At 33.1% G+C, this 6,000-nt stretch overlaps 1 protein-coding gene across 3 annotated transcripts in view; it reads right to left on the reverse strand.

The window, feature by feature from the left end:
- The window catches only part of LOC123524922 (multiple epidermal growth factor-like domains protein 10), a 69,419-nt gene extending 63,730 nt beyond the window's left edge, over positions 1–5,689 (reverse strand). For 2 of the 3 annotated variants that reach the window (XM_045303538.2, XM_053538327.1), the window contains exon 1: positions 5,485–5,689. The gene's annotated coding sequence lies outside the window, so the exon portion shown is untranslated. The remainder of the gene's footprint in view (positions 1–5,484) is intronic. The other variant, XM_053538328.1, reaches the window with a different exon arrangement.
- Positions 5,690–6,000: the final 311 nt, after the last annotated feature.

Raw genomic sequence — 6,000 nt, forward strand, 5'->3', positions numbered from 1 at the left:
AACAATGCCAAGCATGATAAAGTAAGTGAACACTGATGGATTATACAGACTCCAATATTATTGTTCTTGGTCATTTTGTTCTGTTTTTCAGGTTTATTTATTATAAGTACGGCACGAAGTTTGTTGTTTCATCAAATATGGTACATATTTAACTATGGCATAAGTCAATTTTTACACTCGATGGACTCTCCATAAAATCAGCTGATGTTAAATTATTTTGGAACCTATTATATTCATTATTCTCGACCGTAAAAAACAAGCGCATCGATAAGAATGACAACACCTATTTGATACGGTTAAGCAGCATAACCTGAAATTTCTTTTAAATCTTGCAATACATTTTTAAACAAATCTGTTTCTTTTTATATAACGCACATTTGCTAAAGAGAGAGAGAGCAACTATTAAATACACTTTCTGTTGTACATTTTGACAAAGAAATACCCTGCTGGAAAACAACAGCACTTCTGAAAACTAGTTGATTGTGACAACGGTAATAATTTGAGAAAGGGAAAATTTACAAACATTACGTTTATGTGTTAGAAAGTGCACTTATACAATTTTGGTCTCTGTTTGACTATTACATGTATGGTTTGGTTGTAGGCCACAGAAAGACCCGCAAATAGCCCACTGAGTAGGAACACTTTACAACAATGAGTAAGAGGAGATGTTATTATGATGGACGAATTCCCAATGTTGTAAACGCCAGAACTGATTAAATCATTTATCACTGTAATTGGCATCGTCTTATGCTGTCTTATTTCTTTCATACTTTTCATACAATTATAGCAAGCACATTCTCGAATTCCAGAGGTCTGATGAAATTGTAGCAAACACGGCATGTTGTTGAAATAATGAACCAGTTTTCCCGTTATTAGATAGACATATTTTTAAGACAAACATCTACTTCTGTACAGAAGTTATGGATAAGGAATAAGTATAAGACATTCAAATGGCGCTTTAAAAGAAAACTTAACACCTTTTCTAATTAGAGCTTCTTCTGCCAACGTCCACTGTATTTCTGTTCAACTAAGACAGAAAAAAGTCCTGCCAGGAATTCCTACTCCAAACCATCATAAATATGGGAACGGAAATAATAATTTTGGAATGAACATATTAACTAACATTTCTTGTAGAAGTTTCTTAAAGTGCACTAAATTCTTGTTTTTCATAGAACATATCTGATCTGTTCAATATATATGTTACGGATGTAAGTCGGACCGTACATAATACGACAGTTCAGCTACACCTTCAGCGTAATAGATCCTGGGCTATATCCAAGTTAAAAAACATAACAATGGAACAAAAATGTAATACGATTATTAAGTCATTCATTTATATAACTGACAATTTTTATTCAAGCTTGGGAATTTTCGAATGAAATGAAATGATATTAACTAGATGATACGTGTTTTGTAGTATCATTATGTAACACTGCTCAAATTAAACATTACTTTTCCCAAAAATACTGAAAAGTCCTAGAATAATTGTTGTTAACTAGGGTATAAAAATTGTTGTCTGTGATTTTGGAAAAAAACAAGGCAGATAATAACGAGAAATTGTCACCAAACGGTTAAAGGCTACGTTATTCTATGGCATCCGAAAAACCTTTAGTAATAGTGATATAGAATGTAGGTAAATATACATCAATACCATTCCGTTACGGTTTAGGAGTATATCACCAAAACACAGAAATATTTGATAAACGAATAAAATCTTTACCAACAATCTGCATGTTCTGTCGTACTGTCCCGTACGATGGACACTTAAAATATTCTGAAAAAGTTGTTCCCCTTTAAAAATGAATAATTAGGATTCTGTCCTTACGTGCAGAAAATCAGCAGTAAAGTCTTGAGCACTTCTCTTTATAATCATAACATAATTATAACGACCATTTTGTTCATTTATGTCAATTAACCAAGGCATATTAATAAATCATATGCTCAAAGAAATGCCCTTTAAACTACATTGTTCTATTTAATGCATTTCAAGTTATGTTTGTTCTACAGTTTTACAATTTAGGCTTGTTTGTTTCTTTTCTCATGTTAGCCCTATCAGAAAATTGTTTAACTTTAGATTGAGAATGTACACATTTTGTACAGCTGCATGCATTAAGGGTCATGTACGTTTTGGTAATCAACCTGTATGCAGTGGTGGTACATTTGTACCGCTGACCTTCGCAAAGTATATCTTCGTACCGTATTCTTTAGAAGACATTAACTTTCCGGCCACATCTAAAGTTCTTGTTCTTGAAAGTGATGATAGCGTTCTCATAGTCTGTCCTTACATTTGCTCCCATACCCAATGTCGTAACTTATACAAATATATGAATAATTTATGATCCTTAGTTAGTCGTTTAGGACAAATAAATAGTTAGAAATAGCGATAAATGTGATACTTTTATTTATCCGAGAAAGTGCCAAACGATATATATCACATAAAAAGGTTTTGCATCATTTAAGTCAAATGGCGTAGGAAGTGTGATCTATGAATAATTTAGCAGCGATATTCCAAGATGATGATAAATAAATCATACATCACGCAAAAAAATCGTTTTGGTTTATTCAAAATCAAATGAGAACATACCAAAATAGGTTATGCCTCTAACAAAGACAAGCGATGGAGAAGGAAATTTGCTACTTAGCAAGATTTTGGGTCATTGCAATTTTCAAACTGTATTTTGTAAATAAAACGTTTTATTAGAAGAATAACGACTATTTTGAGACATGTCACATGTTTAGTATTCTCCTTTTATAGTTGGACGCTACGTTTTCCTCTTTGGTTGTGTCTGACGGAAGTGGTAATTGACTCCACAGGCGGTTCTAATATTCTAACGGGAATGAAGTGTTTAGTTTCCGTCTTCTTGCCTTTTACATCGCGTACTTACTGCTGGTTCCCTTAATGCTCTGTCTTCTGCAAATACATAGGGTTCGTGCTTCTACGGCTCTTAAAGTTTTTTATATAAATTTGTAATAGCCTTTAGGATATGCTTTCTCTTGCAATTGCAAGTGTTAGGGATTCGTCTGGACCCAGTTAGTGGAAATCTTAACTGGTGATTAAGCTAACGGCCGATTAAATTTTAGGGTTGTATTTCGACCGATTGGAAGACTTCGTGAAACAAATATATGAGTTAACTTTTATTAACACTAAAAAGACTTATAGTGAGGTCAAAACATCAAACTAGTGTTTCTCACCAAAACTAATATTTTTGATCAAAATTTAACCGATGGTAAGTTTCTTGCACATAATTAGGTTATAACAAAATGCATAACTCTCAGAACACTCCTCGTATATATGATACAAATGTATTCTATCACGAATTCTTGGATGCAGAATTGCATTGATGATATGTAAAAGGCCCTACTTACCAACTGGGTGATTTTATGTGCGTGCGTGTGTTTGAAAATTGATACAGATGGAATATGTTTGAATATAGCGCAAATAGATGGCCTGTTCCCTTTGGATATGGAGATAGGAAAATCTTGCTTTTTCGACACGATACAACTTATCTATTCTGTAACAGAAGTGAGTCAACCTAGATAGTGTTCCTGTATTCTGTACAAACTTTGGACAATACGAATGTGGAAACTGATCTGGGAAAGAATTTGTTAATCGTTTCAGATATATAGAAAAACTTAAAAATATCAGCCATATTTTTTAAATGTCAACGCTAAAATGGTTAATTGAATTCGCCCGACTGACGCTAAACATTAGGTTTATATATAGCTAGGTAATTAAACGTGAGATAGTAGCTTTGTTGCTGTTTACATTATTGCCTGCGGCCTAAAGGCCGCAGGTATATTGGAATGCAACAAGTAGTGTAGCACATGGGGACTGGGTAATTTCACGTGACTTTTTACCGATATGCGATTGGCTTATCGCATTTATGGAACGCCGTTTTTGCAATAAAGCTGGCACCCTATATAGAGAAATATTTGTGACCTGAATTCCTCTTTCATTATTTCATATAATTTATTCAAACTTTCAGCAATGATAAATATTGATACCTAGTTGTGCATAAAGGATATTTTAAATGGCTCTTTAGTTTCCTGGATTATTCTCCTTTGTTGTCTTGCTCTCTATGTTAACGATTTCCAGGTGAAGGCATGAATCACATTTGTGATAGCTCTAGTACAGTATTTCAACAGTCAAGGAATATGAGTTGAGCTTAAATTTATGTTATACATGAAAGGGAATATAGTTATTTTTGCTCAAAACAATAACCTTCATAAATTAAGAAATACATAATTCATAGATCTACCTGTAAATCATGTAGAATGGAGTAATATTTCCTACATTAAAGCGTAATTGTATAATAAAAACATATTGAACTTTCAATTTTTCCAATAATCGGTATTATCGGTTTTTTGACACATTAAATAAAGAAGGATAATTTCGCTTTATTCGCTATATCTTTTAAATGGTTTAAAATAACGAATTTGCTTCGGTGGCATTCGCTGATTTAATCTTTCATCTAAATGATGATATACTTTTAAATGTTGTAAGTTTACGCTTTCGCTTACCCTTTGGACTTTTAATCGTACCACCCATGTTTTCCATTGATGTCAATTGTAAATTTCTATTTTTTGCCAAAATTTAGGGTAAGTTTTGTTTATATATTGTACAAAGTACGAGAAACGGAGAAAATAATCGTTTTTGTTTCGGTGATGATCTACAGAAAATTATCGCTCGACTCAACTGTGTAAAAATAATTTTAAAAAAATATTTGATTTAACTTACCCTTTGAGTGTTTTATAACATCACTATTACTTTTAAAATGAAGACTCGGGCCGACTCGGAATTGTCCGGATTTTTCCGAATGCGAGCAGACGACTCGGTATACAGGTAGTTTCCAGTTACGGTAAATTTTAAGTCTTTCCCCAGCCAGCTTTTTAATATTTTAAAGACTCACTCAGTCTTATACCTTTTTCCCCAGAAAAAATATCTTAGAACCGGGGAATAGAATATTATGCAGTGAAATGCAAGTCAACTACGGTCAGTGACCTACATATGAGACAGTTCAAAAAGAGACTCTTTGGGAAAAGACATAACTTTCGTTTTCAGATACAAAACTCGGAAATGGCAGAATCAAATACAAATTATATTTGACGGTGATCTAGTGGTAAGGTTATCGGCCGTTCAGTCAGGAGAACAAGTGTTCGGGCCCCACTTGGATCATGACCACGTCTTAGCATATGATATTAGTACTTGGATTGTTTTCAAGGGAACGAGCTCGAGAGCAATTTAGATAAGTGTCAAACTTTCATCACAGTCGAGCTAAAATAAATTAATATAAACTAAGTACATTATATGTCCTTTCTAATTGATTACACAAATGCTAATTAATAATTTGGTGCTTGGGAGGGGACTTGTAATCAAAATTCAAATGTCGGAAATGTCGGATCAAAATGTCTGTTTCACAGGCACCATGACGTTATTAATGAGGGTAGAAATAAATATATGAAAACAAAGAGTAAATGACTTACCAGCTCCTAGTTTAAGGGAACGGTTATATCCTCACATACCATCCCGTTTTATCACCAGATACGAACAATATGATAAAAATTAGATAAATATTCACTTTTGAACTTTATACCTGGGATAGGATGAAGTTGATGTTATCGGTTTTTTGACATATTAGATAAAGAAGGATAATTTCGATTTATTCGCTATGTCTTTTAAATGGTTTAAAATAACGAATTTGCTTCGGTGGCATTCGCTGATTTAATCTTTCATCTAAATGATGATATACTTTTAAATGTTGTAAGTTTACGCTTTTAGTGTAGGCTATAAGGCTGAAAATATGGCCGAATTGTGCACTTTTTAGAAGAGCTTTGATCTTTATCTAATACAATACTACTATCTATAACGCAACAGTTTAGATGTAGAACCCACCTCTACCAAGCCTTTTATGGTAAATAATAAGGGTCAGAGTTATGCCCCTTGAAATCATTTATAAAAGGTATTAGTATACAACATCCACCATATACTTCTTTATGAAA

The sequence above is a fragment of the Mercenaria mercenaria genome, chromosome 3 (genome assembly GCF_021730395.1).
Source record: "Mercenaria mercenaria strain notata chromosome 3, MADL_Memer_1, whole genome shotgun sequence".
In the NCBI taxonomy this organism is placed as follows: Eukaryota; Metazoa; Mollusca; class Bivalvia; order Venerida; family Veneridae; genus Mercenaria; species Mercenaria mercenaria.